At 57.5% G+C, this 12411-nt stretch overlaps 1 non-coding gene across 1 annotated transcript; it reads right to left on the bottom strand.

Moving 5' to 3' along the window:
• Positions 1-220, bottom strand: LOC114226805 (small nucleolar RNA U3). The gene has a single exon (XR_003612914.2). It is a non-coding gene; the product is annotated as a small nucleolar RNA U3 (small nucleolar RNA).
• Between the last annotated feature and the right edge of the window lie 12191 nt (positions 221-12411).

The following is a 12411-nucleotide window of genomic DNA, read 5'->3' as shown; positions in this document are numbered from 1 at the left end:
ACCGCTCAGATGGCATCTTCCCCTCTCACTCTCCCACAGGAAGAGGAGAACGGTGAACTGTCCATGGCCAATGAGGGGCAGAAGCAACGCCAAGAGCCAGCCTCACACTCAGGCGAGAAAGAGACCTGTGCCTCCTCCTGGTGGTTCCCGCGCTCTATACGTTCAGAGAAACTTCTCCAGGAACAAGCTCTATAGAAATGACTCCTGTCAGTGTAGCCTTCTCTTTCTTTTTTCTTTTTTGTTAATCCTCACCCGAGGATTTTGATTTTCCCCATTGATTTTTAGAGAGCGAAAGGGAGGGGGAGAGACACAGAGAGAGAAACATGGACTGGTTGCCTCCTGCACGTGCCCCAACCGGGGCCAGGGGTAAACATATAAAAAGGAAAGCCTTCCACCATATTGGGCCCCAGAATTTGAGAAGCAAGATTTCCTTTGGGCCCGCCTAGTGCTAGCGAAATGAAAAGGACTCCAAATAAATTTGGCGTATTGACTAAGGCGTCTTCTGATTTACAGTATAACGCACGTGCCCCAACCAGGGCCAGGGGGCAAGCCTGCAACCAAGGTACGTGCCCTTGACCAGAACCGAACCTGGGACCCTTAACAGTCCTCAGGCTGACTCCCTATCCACTGAGCCAAACCAGCTAGGGCAGTAGAGTCTTTTCATCCCCCTTGAACCATCAATCCTCATCAACCTCACAGAGCTGGTGTATCATGAACCCCAGTTCCCAGCTGATCACTGAGGCTCAGAGAAGTGGAGTCACTTCCCAGGCGCACACAGCTGGAGGGTGTGGACCCGAGCACAGGCGAGGCTGGTTCGCTTCTGACGACACTGCCGTGGGGAGGAGCGAGAGGTGAGGAGGCAGCTGGACGCGGCTGAGTTCCGGGTGGGAGGGCCTCTTCCCCCAGCCAGAAGGCTATGAATACATAAATGTCTGATTACCCCCAGGGGGGACCCACCCTTGGAGCAGGTGCCTTTAAAGACGAGATTGATTCTTTGTGAGCAGAGGTGGGCCTGCGCAGACACCCAGATGCAGGGGACAGGGCACCATGACCTCTAGTGGAGACCTCTCCGGCATCAGAGCCAGGGTAGACAGCATTTAAGGACTCAGGGGGCTGGAGCCAGGCTCTGGGCTCGAAAGCCAACTCGATTTTTCTGGGGAGTGTGTCCTGGACAAGTTACCTCAACATTCTGTGCCTCAGTTTTCCAATCTGTACGACTGAACCCACCTTGGAGGGGGTGGTGACCATCAGTGAGGCACCGGGAAGGCCTTAGAACAGCACCTGCCTCAGTGAGGGGGCCCAGTTTATTCGGCGAGGCCCTCCCAGCCGGTCCCAGGGCCAGGACACCTCACGGTGGGCATAGGGGACGCTGTGCGGACAGTCAGCTGTTGACCTGCTTTCCAGGAAGGATTGGGCTCTGATTACAGCAGGAGGGACTGTGGTTAGACACTGAGGGCAAAGGGGGCCCTGTTCTTTGGGGTCCGTAGGCAGAGGCCACCCGTGGCTTCTCGTGGCTTCCCTGGGGCCTGAGCAGGAATGCTGGGCCCTGCACATGGGGCCTGGAGGGAGGTCAGACAGAGAAGGAGGCCCTGGGAGGTGCTGTCCAGAGCCTGCCCGTCCCTTAAAGCCAGAGGGACCAAGCTGTACGCGCAGAGGGGAGCAGAGGGGGCCAGCACGGCATCCATTGCACACACTGTGCTGCCCTCGGGGTCTGAAGGGGGCCTGGTGGGTTCAAGTCCCAGCTCTGCCAACTGGCTGGGTCACCCAGGATGAGATGCGAACCCTCTTGAGCTCACTCCGAAAGTCTTTCGGAATCTAAAGTGCTCAAAGGAGACCGTCCCGGGACTCTCTGGGGTTCCACACGTCTAGTCTAAAGATTGGCTTGGAATCCAGAGTCCTGCTCCCCAGACTCCAGTCCCTCCTGCCTCCCCTCACCCCGACTTTACCTCCAGTTTCTCGAACCATCTCTTTGGCTCCCTCATCAAACTGCAAGTATCACATGTACCCCAGACAGACTGCAAGACAGTGCAGTGGAAAATGTCCCAGATTCTCTGGGACTCAAAGAGGGTGCGGGGGTCCCTGGGAGCCCCAACAAGGACAGTCTCCCCTCCCTCACTGCCTGCCTGTGGGGCCAGTGTAGCACTCACCTGGGCAGATCACCTTGGGGTCCCCCTTGTCCCGGGAGGCGGATGGCACTAGTTCCTGCTGCTAAGAAGGGCTGGTCAGGCAGGCCCTCAGGTGCCAGACAGCCCTTCCTGGGCACAGACTTTCCTGGCATCTGGTGGGCAAGGAGGCTGGGGGTGGAGCAGTGGGGCAGGGAGCGGGCGAAGGTGTCTCTTATGGAGGTGTCCCCAGCCCTGAAACCCACTCCCTTTCTGGACACTGTGGGCAGAAGTCCAGGAAACCATGGGCCCTCAGGGCCCAGGAGAGGGGTGATCCAGGAAGGCTGGGATGAGCCAGGCCTCTGCCCAAGCCTGTCCCCCCCACCCCCCCACCCCCCCACCCCCACCCCGCCCCAACCGGCCAGCGTGGCCGGCTGCGGTGTTTGCTTTTCCTGTCTCCACACTGACTCCATTCAGAGCAGCCTTTCTCCGCCCCCAGCCGGTGGCCGGAGAGCCAGGGCACCAGGGAGAGAGATCACCACCCCCACCCTCCCTCCCTCCCAACCCCTCCTATTAGCTCCAAGGGCTTCCTAGTTTTTTTGTGGGGTTTTTTTTTTGGGGGGGGGTACACAGAAGTAGGAGGACTGGGGCAGAGGGGGCCCACCCCAGAGGAGAAGAGGGACACCAAATGGAGAGGAGGGTGGTGGGGAAGGAGGGGCATGAGGGGCGGGGGAAGGAGACATGGGACACAGAAGGGGCTGGTGGACAGGCCTCCTCATGGAGAAGGCTCCGGGCAGAGGTGGGCAGGGCAGCCGGGGCACAGAATGGGGAGCCACGGGGCAGAGGCTGGCACAGGAGGCAGGGCGCGCCTTTCCAGGCTGACCTGGGCCCCGGCCTGGCTCTGTGCCATCAAAGCAGGCAGGGCCTGAGGGGGACCCTGAGGCGGGGGCTACTGACTCCCCTCTGAAAGCCAGCCTCCTCCTGTCCCTCACAGGGTCCAGGCAGGGCTGTGACCTGGTCTGGGGCCAGGGGGGAGGCGGGTGAAAAGTTTCCCCGAGTCAGAAGGCCACGGGGGAGGCATCGCAAGGGGTCCTGCTCTTTGCTCTCTCTGACTGTCAGGTTGGTACATAAAGGGGGTAGAAAGGTCAGATGCGGCCTTTCAGGCCCGTGGGAAAAACTCTGCCCATTTCCCTAATCCATATTTATTGGTGTGAGACACTGGGGTGGGAGGAAGCCCCCGCCCCCACCCTCCAGCCCGGCCGGGCCAGGTTAGCACTAAGAACAGGCTCCATGTCACCCCAATCCTACTCTTTGTCTCCAGATTGGCTCCAGAGTCCTCCCCCTTCCCTCCTCCCCTTTGCTCCCCCCACCCTCCTTTGGGGTTGCCAAGCAACTGTGGAAGGGTAGCTGAAATATTTTCTTTATTACAGGCAAAAGCAAGACAGCATCATGGCCCCAGGAGGAGAGCGGGGTGGGGGCTGGGGAGAGGGCATCTTGTGCTCCGGGGAACCTGATACCTCAGTGTGCCCGGGCGGGCACGGTAGTGGGAAGGCAGAGCCTCAGAGGCCCAGGGAAGGCAGAGGATGGGGCAGAGTGGTGATGGTGACGGGAGGGGGGCGCACAGACACTGACCGTCTGCCTCATGCTAAAGGGAGAAGCAGTGCCAAGAGACCAGGCCCAGGCCCTCACCTGCCACCCACCTGCTGTGCATTCTGGGCCAAGTCCCTCGCCTCCTCTGGGCCCAAGTTTCCTCCTTGATCAAATGGGGAGCATGGCATGTATTATCTCATTTAATGTTCACACGAACCCCAGGAGGCATTTCTTTTTCCCATTTCACTGGTTAGAAAGCTGAGTCTGGGAGATGTGAAGTAATGTGCCCAGCAGGTAAGTGGCAGAGGTGAGAGCCTTGAACCTGAACTCTTTTGTTTTTTTAAATGTATTTTTATTGATTTCAGAGAGGAAGGGAGAGGGAGAGAGATAGAAACATCAACGATGAGAGAGAACCATTGATTGGCTGCCTCCTGCACGTCCCCCACTAGGGATTGAGCCCGCACCCCGGGCATGTGCCCTGACTGGAATCGAACCCAGGACCCTCTAGTCCACAGGCTGATGCTCTGTCCACTGAGTCAAACCAGCCAGGGCAAGAACTCTTTTTTAATATCGGCTTTACTGAAATGTAATTCACATACCATACAATTTGCCCATTTAAAATGGACAATTTAAGCCCTAGCTGGTTTGGCTCAGTGGATAGAGCATCAGCCCATGGACTGAAGGGTCCCGGGTTCGATTCAGTCAAGGGCATGTACATTTGTTGCAGGCTCGATCCCCATCCCGGAGCTGGGAATTGATGTGTCCCTCTCACATCACTGTTTCTCTCTCTCTCCCTCCCTCCCTTACACTATCTCTAAAAATCAATGAAAACATATCCTCAGGTGAGGATTAACAAAAAAAAAAAAAGGGGGGGGGGAGCTAAAATAAAGACATTTAAAAATGAAATGGACAATCTAATGGTTTTTAGTGTACTAGTAGTATTCACAGAGTTGTGCGACCATCGCCACAAACAATCAGTTTTAGGACATTTTCATCACCCCCCGAAGAAAGCCTGTGCTCATTAGCCTTCACTCATTTCTCCCACTTGCCCTCCCTCCAGCCCCTGGCAACCGATAATCTGCTTTCTGTCTCTATAGATTTTCCTCTTCTGGTTATTTCTACAAACGGAACCAGACAATATGTCTCAGTCCCAACTCCTAACTTCCCATGGTTCCAACCTCACTGGGTGCTGGGATAACCTAGTGAGGTGTCAGCTGGTGGCCTGGTTAAGGACGAGGGCTTTGCTGTCTAAACCCTGGCTGGCACTCAGCAGCTCTGTTCCTCTCTGAGCCTCAGGTCCCTGCTCTGCAGAATCAGGAGGGTGCAGGCATTTCTCACCAAGCTGTAGTGACCCACGGAAGTGCTAGCCGGTGCCCAGGGCCTAGACGGCATTGTTAACTGGGTTACAGGGCTCCACGTAGCTGCCTGTCTGCTTGTCTCTTCGCCCAGGCACTTCATAAAAGTTAGCCCCTCCTAAGGGTCAGGCATTGTTCTCGGTGCTGGGGATACAGCAATGGACGGGACGAGATCCCTGTCCACGCTGGGCTGACATTCTAGTGGAGAGACGAGTATGACAGCCGGTCAGTCAGAGGCTTTCGAGGAGTGATGCGTGCAGTGGAGACAATAGCACAGCGTCAAGGGATGAGGCTGCCCAGGTGGGTGGAGGTGGCTGCTTCAGTTTGGAAGCTGCCTGCCCCTGCATCACCTGTCTCATGGAGAGGACCATCTTTAGAAGCTGAAACACGTTATGCAGGGCAGAGGGTTCGTAGGATCCCCTCTGCGTGAAGACAATGGCCTGGCTTTGTCATCTTCTGAGACCGGGGACGTGTCAGATTGTCCAGTCACCTCTGAAGGCAGGCCACGCAGCTGGCCTCCATGAAGCACTGGCTGCTCTTAGAGAACTAGTACAATTGGGCGATTGGAGCCGGGGCAGGCAGGGCCTGGCCTGAGTGGTGGCAGAGTCTTCCTGCCCCCACAGCTGTGTGTGTGCAGATAATGACACAGCTTCAGCGCAGGCTTCAGCGGACCCGGATTGATGGGGACATTTGGGACAGGACTCCGAGGTTGGAAACATCTGGCACAGCCTGACCGACCTGTGGCCACAGCTGCTCCCTGGGCACCTGCCTGCCACGCTTTGGGCGTTGGGCCTGCCTTTGGAGCACAGAATTGAAGCCACAGCAAGAAGGAAGTTCCCGTTTCACCCCTTCAACGAGCCCTACCCACAGCAACGCCTCTAGTTCCACACCTAGAACCTCAGCTGATCGGCGGCATTCATGCACCCGGCAATTCTTTATTCATTCATCTTTCACTCAAGTTTCTCTACGTCTGTTTTTTTCATCCATCCGTCTGTCCATCCACCCATTCACTTAGTTATTACTCCATAAGGCATTCATTCATTCATTCATTCATTCAACAGACGTTTACTGAACATGTCCTTTGTGCTGGGCACCGTGTTTGGTTAAATACCAGCTCTAGGGGGCTGGGTGGAGGGAGGCACAGAGGGGGAAATGGGGGACATCTGTAATACCTTCAACAATAATAATTAACAAATAAGCCAGTTCTGGGAGGAAGAACATGCTTAACGGGCAGAGTGGACAACGTTGCTACCTTCTTCCTGAGCCTTGGTGTTAAGAAGGGATAATGGAGACAGCAGAGGCAGGAGCGTTGCGCGCATGCATGAGTCTGAACATGTATCTGCGTGTGTGTGCGTGGGCGTGTAGATAATGACACAACTTTACCGCAAGCCAACGCAAGGTGTGTGTGGATCCTCCCAACACCACAACCATCTAGGGAGGCAGGACCGGCATAATGGCCCCATTTCACAGAGGCCGTAACTAAGGCCCAGTCTATTGGAGCTCACCTGCCCTGGAAGCCCAAGGCAATGCTGCCTCTTCCAGAAGTTTCCCGCAGTGCGCCTGTTGGAACGGATCCCCGACCTTCTAATCCCAGAGGACTACGCTCACACTCAGTCACAGTGTTTTCCTGTGGCTCTGCTTCTTTCATGGGCGCTGGCTGTGTATTTGTGTGTCTGCGTGCCCACTGGATGGATACTTCTGCAGAGGCAATATCAGACTCTTCATCTTTCCTTCCCCCTCTCTCTCCCCTCAGCCTCCAACATACACACAATGCACCTCAGGTGCTCACTAAATGTTACTCATTGCCAAGTGGCCTGCCTCACGCCACCAGGACTGTTAAGAGCAGTTTTGGCCCTAGCCCAGTGGTCGGCAAACTCATTAGTCAACAGAACCAAATATCAACAGGACAACGATTGAAATTTCTTTTGAGAGCCAAAATTTTTAAACTTAAACTTCTTCTAATGCCACTTCTTCAAAATAGACTCGCCCAGGCCAAGGTATTTTGTGGAAGAGCCACACTCAAGGGGCCAAAGAGCCGCATGTGGCTCGAGAGCCGCAGTTTGCCGACCACGGCCCTAGCCGGTTTGGCTCAATGGATAAGAGTGTTGGCCTGTGGACTGAAGAGTCCCGGGTTTGATTCCAGTCAAGGGCATGTACCGTGGTTGCAGGCTTGATCCCTGGCCTGGGTCAGGACACGTGCGGGAGGCAACCAATCGATGTGCCTCTCTCACACTGATGTTTCTCTCTCTGTCTCTCCCCCTCCCATCCATTCTCTCTAAAAACCAATGGGAAGATATCCTCAGGTGAAGATTAACAAAAGAACAGCTTTGAACCCTGCTCTGCCATCACCTAAACCCAGGCCATCAGCTCTCACCTGCAAACCAGTCGTCCCCATTTTTAGGACTCCTATAGTCCAGCTTGCCCAACCCCCCTCGCCACTTCTTTATACATTATCCCTAGCAAACCTTTAAAAATGTAAATCTGGTCCCACTCTGGCTGAGTGTCAACTTATGAACCAGGAGATCACGGTTCGATCCCTGGTCAGGGCACATGCCTGGGTTGTGGGCTCGATCCCTAGGAGGGGGCTTGCAGGAGGCAGCTGATCGATGTTTCTCTCTCTCTCTCCCTCTCCCTTCCTCTCTCTGAAATCAATAAAAACGTATTTTTTAAAGATGTAAATCTGAACTTGGCAGACCTTTTAGGATCCCCACTGGGTTAGGATAAAATCACAAAGTGTCCTGTAAGGTCAGGCAGGGTCACTCTAGCATTATCTGAAACTTCCGCTTCCCCTCTGTGCCCTTCCGCCAGATTTTTCTTTCCCAGAACTCAGCAAGTTCTTTTTTGCTCATTAGCTTTCCCCGGCTGCTCCCTAGGCCTAGAGCAGTGCCAGAGTCAGCGCCCCGCCCACCGTCACCCAACTCCCCACTGCTCAGGGTGGCTCCCCCGCCACGTGTCCTGCCTCCCCTGTGCATCTCCTTTGGGGACCTCTGCTGAGTCCCCCACTACTAGCACACAGTAGGTATTCTATACATATTTGTTCAATGACGAGCAATAGGACCCCTCTTGTTTCCGAGGGTGAGAGTGAGTGAATGAGCCCTTTTCTGCCGGGACTGATGGCTTTAAAGAGCCCTGACATTCCCCGGAGGCGGAGGAGTCCTCCTTCTGGGAGGCAGCTGACCAACCGGGCCTGGGGGTTCCCGGTCATGCAGAGACCACCCTGGCCACTCCGACAAGGTGTGCTGCTGCCAGGCCAGGGCAAGGCTCATTTATAAGGAGACACTGGGTGTTCTCCTGGGTCTGGAGCTCCCCCGCCCCCCCGTTTTTCTTTTCTTTTTGGGGTGGGAGGGGTAGGATGGGTTCTGGAGTTTTGAGTATGAATTTACATCAGTCCCCTCCGTATCTGTGGAGTAAAGGCTGGCAAACTGTAGTGTGCAGTGGGTTCCAGAGCCCCGGGTTCCAACTCTGGCTCCATCATCACCTGCCAGTTGCGTGGACTAGGAACTTAACTGCCACCAATCTCCGTTTCTTCATCTGCAAAATGGGACTGATGATAGTTCCCACTTCCCAGAGCTGTGGGACGCAGCAGGCTACCACCACCTTCCAAGCACACTGCATAAAGCACGGAGGGCCCTGTTACCATCAGCCCACGGAGAGAGCCCCAGGTGAGGACCCGGTTCGCGGGGCGCCCTCTAAAAGCCCTCACTTCCAGTGTCACTCCCCAGAAGCCATAGTTCTTCCACTTTTGTAATAAACTTCCAGAGGTTTACGTGGTTCGTGTTTAAGTCACCCATGGATATCCAATGACTGATTGAAGGGGGGGCACCATGCTAGGCTCTGGGGGCACAAAGATCAGTAGGACCCACTTCCTGTCTGAGTGAGAATGGACACACCGATAATGACAATTCAGCGGGGCACGTGTTGAGGCGGCCCACAGATTGTGGGGTGCTTTGGGGTGTTGGGGAACCCTGGGGTGGATGGAGGGCAGGAGGTATGGAAAGGATGGCCACACACTCCCCTCCAGGGCGTGAATTCCTGGGAAAGCGAGGCTGAGCTCTGCGGGAGACAAACTGGGCATGTATCCTCAGTAGACTGAGAACCGTCTCCTGGCAGAGATGGGGTGGAGAGCGCCTCTGAGCCAGACACAGCCCCTGCCCCCTGGACGGACGGTGGGCTGTCCAGTGGAAGACAGGACGGCAATGCTAGCTAGATTCCACACCCCTCTTCCTCCCCTGCTCCATCCCCCACCCCCTCTTCCAGAGCTGAGGTGCCTAGGAGCCTGCAGGAGGTGTCTTGGGAACCAAGCCTGGGTCCCTGCAGTCAGCAATTCCTAGTGGGGGTGTGGTCACTGGAGATGGCATCTTCAGCCTGGGGGTAGGGGCTGCATCCCCTCCCTTATGCTTCAGCAGAGCCTTTTAAGGGGGTGACCCTCTGACCTCCAGACTGTTCCCCCTCACCTCACCCTCCAGCTAGAAGCCCTCGGGGCAGGAGCTTCAGGAAGGAGGGCTCCAGAGGCCTCAGTTTAGATGCAGACAGGAGGCCAGGGCTGGCTGGGCACTGAGACTCCAGGGTCCCCAGGGCAGGCGAGGAAAGCTCAGTCAAGGCCAGGAGCCTGAGTCAGGTCCATGGGAGTGCAGGGCAGAGATGCGGGTGCCTAGCCCAGGAGGAGGGAGGGGGGCGGTGGGCAAAGGGTTCAGCGGAGGGAGCAGGCGGGGCACTGAGAGTCTAGGACACAGGGTGGGGGTGGGAGGGCGAGGGGTCCGGCCAGCGCAGGGGGGGCGCCCCGGGGAGGGGCACGCTATGTCTTTAAGAGCTGCCTGAGCGCAGGTTGCAGCTGCCTGGCCAGCCCGAGAGACAGCGGAGATTCATTACCCGCCGACACAATGACCATTGATGGCCCCGTGGCGTTATTCAAATCCAGTACCAATTGCAGCCGAGCCCCTTTCTCCGCGCCAGGCCCGTATTGTTGGAGCGGCCCACTAAAAGCCCGCCCCGGCCCCGAGCCGCCAGAGGCGCCCGCTCGGGTTCAGCCCTGCGCCTCGCCAGCCCGCCGGCTCCCAGCCCGGCTCACCGGGCAAGACAGGTGACCCGGCGGTGCATTCCAGCGCTCCCTGCCGCCACCGGCGCCCCGGCCGCGACTCAGCCACAGGGAAGCGGAGAGCACCCAAGCCGGTGCGTGCGCGGGGATGGCGGGGCGGGGGACCCACGAGTCCAGCAGTCCGACCCCGGCTCGGAAACGCCACCCGGCCTCGGCCCCCGCTGCCGCTCCCCGGATTCCTGGCGATCCCGGGAAGCCCAGGCTGGGGGCGGGGAGAGGGGAGTCGGGGTTCCCCGGGCCTGACGGAGGAGATTCCCCTAACCTGGGGCAGCGCAGAGACCCAACACGGGCCACTCTAGGGACCCCGGGCCGCGATCGAAGGAGACACGCGCCTGGGGCGACGGGGATGCCCCACGCAGGGTCGGGATCCGCGTTTGCCGTCCACCTTACCGCGGCACGGGCCGAGACCGCCGAGCGTCTGCGAGGTAGTTGGACGCGCAGCGCCGGAGACCTCCCGGTCTGTTCCTCGTTAAGGAGCGAAGCGGAGCCCCGCCGGAGACCGGGGCCCTGAACTCAGGGGCTTCGCCACTGATTGTCCAAACGCAATTCTTGTACGAGTCTGCGGCCAACCGAGAATTGTGGCTGGACATCTGTGGCTGAGCTCCGGGCGCAACGGGGGCGGGAGCCGCAGGGACCGAGCTCGTGAGGGCGAGACTCTCGCTCGAGCGGCGGCTGGCCGGCCCCAGCGCCGGGATCGCGGCCGCCCGGCCGCCAAGGAGGGATGCCGGTTCCTGCTGCCAGCGCCGCCATCCTCATCCTTGTCGCCCTCCTTCTCCTCTGCGGGTGACCAGTCCTGGCTGAGGGGGTCCTCCAGTCGATCGCGTCGTTTCCCCTTTTTCAAATTCCGGCCGGAATGAAGCCGGCACGCGGCAGTGGGACGAACGTGGTCCCGGGAGCCGGCTGCTGGCGGGCCAGCCGCAGGAAGTCGGAGCGAAAGAAGATGCTGATGCGGGCAGAACGCACTGACTCGTTTTGAATTGGTTCTCATCGATCCCCCGCCAATATCCCAATACAAAAAAAGTCTCAACCGACCCCTAAATTCCCAATAAACCGACCCCTCCCGCCAGGCCCTCCAGAGGGACCGATGGGCTGCGCCTCCTCCAGCCGCTGCCAGAGTCGAAGTGTGGGGAGTGATGCGCCCCAGCCGGGCAATTGCCTGGGCTTTGGAAACCGAACTTGGGTAAACGAATCCTTTTCATTAAAGACAAATCTTCGGAGATAGTGGGGCTTATTCGTTTATTTCCTCACAGGTGGGAGCCAGGAGATGCCTGGGGAAAGAGGCAGTTGGGCACGGCTGGGGCTGAGGTCAGGTAACCTGACCCCTCTGAAGCAGGACTGAAAATGACCCAAAATTCTGTGGACCCTGGCTCCGAGCTGGCCTCCCTCGCTGTCTCCCTCCGGGACGTGGTTTTCCCACCGGGTCCTTCTGCCTTACTCCTCCGCACCATTCATGGGGTGCAGTGGAGGAAGGGATATCCCATATCTACCCCCCTCAGCCAGTCAAGGTGCGAAAGGAAGCCTCACCCAGATTCCAGGACTTGGAATCCTGGGTGGGACAACGGGCCAGTCCAGCGGGGCTGGAGGCAGGGAAGGAAGGACCTCAGGTTACAGGGATGGGGGCAGGCTGATCCTCTAAAGTTGAGGCTGTGGGGGGCCATTTCAAGTCCCTGGCTCTGTTCCCTACCATGGAGACCCTGACATCAGCACCTAGTGTGGGCTGTCCAACAGCCTCTCTAGACAGCACTTTGGACCCCAACACTGGTCTTCATGAGCACCAAGACCAGCTCCTACCAATAACCCCAATATGGCTGCCTCCACCCACACAGGTCCAGAGGCCCTCCACCTGCAGAGTGGAGGGGGTGTGGGTCCCTTATGCCTTGAGAGTGATGCAAGCACGTCCCCCCAACTCCAGCACCCTGCTGGGACAACCAACCGGCATTTCATCCCACAGAGTGAGAGAAGTTTCACCATAAATTACTGCATTTAGTGTTTGGGGCAGGATGATGTTACTGCCCTCATATTTATTTATTTAAAATCTCTCCCTCCAGCAACCAAAGCTTTTCTCCAGGTCTTGGGAAGGAGGGGCTCAGCAGTCTTATCTATGCCACCCCCCATTCTGGGTTCTGGGGCTGCTGGCTGCAGCTGGTGGGACAAAGCCCGGCCTCAGGCAGACATGTGAGGAAGTGTGCTTCCCGGGACCCAGACTGGTCAGCACCACCGGCTCTGCCACCCCTTCTCCCGATGGCCTGTCAGGTCACCCCTGCAAGAC

Source organism: Eptesicus fuscus, chromosome 15 (genome assembly GCF_027574615.1).
Source record: "Eptesicus fuscus isolate TK198812 chromosome 15, DD_ASM_mEF_20220401, whole genome shotgun sequence".
NCBI lineage: Eukaryota > Metazoa > Chordata > Mammalia > Chiroptera > Vespertilionidae > Eptesicus > Eptesicus fuscus.
The sequence above is the reverse complement of the archived record's forward strand: the minus strand, read 5'-3'. Positions and strand labels throughout refer to the sequence as shown.